The sequence below is a fragment of the Alligator sinensis genome, unplaced genomic scaffold (assembly GCF_000455745.1).
Source record: "Alligator sinensis unplaced genomic scaffold, ASM45574v1 scaffold1094_1, whole genome shotgun sequence".
Classification (NCBI taxonomy): Eukaryota; Metazoa; Chordata; order Crocodylia; family Alligatoridae; genus Alligator; species Alligator sinensis.
Genome location: NW_005842562.1, coordinates 472,706 through 474,184, shown reverse-complemented (window position 1 = coordinate 474,184; position 1,479 = coordinate 472,706). Strand labels below are relative to the sequence as shown.

General features: G+C 50.1%; 1 protein-coding gene across 7 annotated transcripts in view; it reads right to left on the bottom strand.

The window, feature by feature from the left end:
* HTT (huntingtin) overlaps positions 1–1,479 on the bottom strand; it is a 161,361-nt gene that overhangs the window by 118,628 nt on the left and 41,254 nt on the right. The window lies entirely within an intron of this gene.

Here is a 1,479-nt window from a genome sequence, read left to right as displayed (position 1 = left end):
AGGTGCTTGTCCAGTCTCCTCTTGAAGACCCCCAAGGTAGGGGAGAGCACCACCTCCCTTGGAAGCCCATTCCAGATTCTGGCAACACTTACTGTGAAGAAGTTCTTCCTAATATCCAACCTAAGTCTGCTCTCCATCAATTTATAACTGTTGTTCCTAGTTACTCCAGGGGGTGCCCTAGTAAATAGGAGATGCTCTACTGCCTATAATTTCATCAAGAGAGGGTAGCAGGGAACCACAAGGTCACCTCTCAGCCTTCTATTATGAAGGCTGAAGAGATCTAGGTCCCTCAGTCTCTCCTCATAAGGCCTTGCCTCCTCTGAACCCTCTTAAGATTCTCACCATCCCTCTTGAAGTGAGGTGCCCAAAACTGGACACAGTACTCCAACTATAGCCTGACCAGTGCCACATAGAGGGGAAGTATCACCTCCCTGGACCTGTTCGTCATGCATCTGCTAATGCATGATAAAGTGCAGTTAGCCTTGTTGATCACTTCATCACACTGACAACTCATGTTCATCTTGGAGTCAACTACGACTGCTTTCCAGCTGCTATGCTGCTGAGAAGGTCCTCTCCCACCCTTTAAGTGTGTTGGAGGTTCTTTTTGCCCCGGTGTAGTACTCTGCACTTGTCTTTGTTGAACTGGATCCTATTTCATTCTGCCCATTTTTCCAACCTGTCCAGATCTGCCTGGATCCGTTCCCTACCCGCTGGTGTGTTAACTTTGCCCCAAAATTTGCTATCATCTGCAAACCTAAACAGGGCGCTCTCCACACCCTCACGTAAGTCACCAATGAAGACACTGAATAGCACCAATCCAAGGACCAAGCCTTGCAGGACTCCACTGCCCACATCTTTCCAGGTCAGTTTCATAGTTGGTAGGGTTGGAAGGGACCTGAGCAGATCATCAAGTCCAACCCCCTGCCATGGGCAGGAAAGAAGGTTGGGGGTCAAACAACCCCAGCTAGCTGATTATCTAGCCTCCTTTTGAAGACCGCCAGGGTAGAAGCGAGCACTACTTCCCTTGGAAGTTGCTTCCAGATCCTAGCCACTCTGACTGTGAAATAGTGCCTCCTGATATCTAGCTTGAATCTACTCTCAGTCAACTTATGGCCGTTATTTCCTTGTTACTCCAGGTAGTGCTCGGGGGAACAGCAACTCTCCCATTGCCTGCTGGTCTCCCTTGGCCAGTTTATAGACAGCTACCAGATCCCCCTCTGAGCCTTCTCTCTTGGAGGCTGAACAGGTTCAGGTCTCGTAACGTCTCCTCATAGGGCCTGCCCTGCTGCCCCCGATCTATAATGACTCCAAGATCCTTTTCTGCCTCTGTGCTGATGAGAAGGGAGTTCCCCAGCCTGTAGGTATGCTGCTGGTTCTCTCCCTAGGTGCGGTACCTTGCACTTGTCAGTATTGAATCCCATCTTGTTCTCATCCGCCCACCCCTGTAACCTGTCCAGATCCAATTGCAGCCTGTCCCTC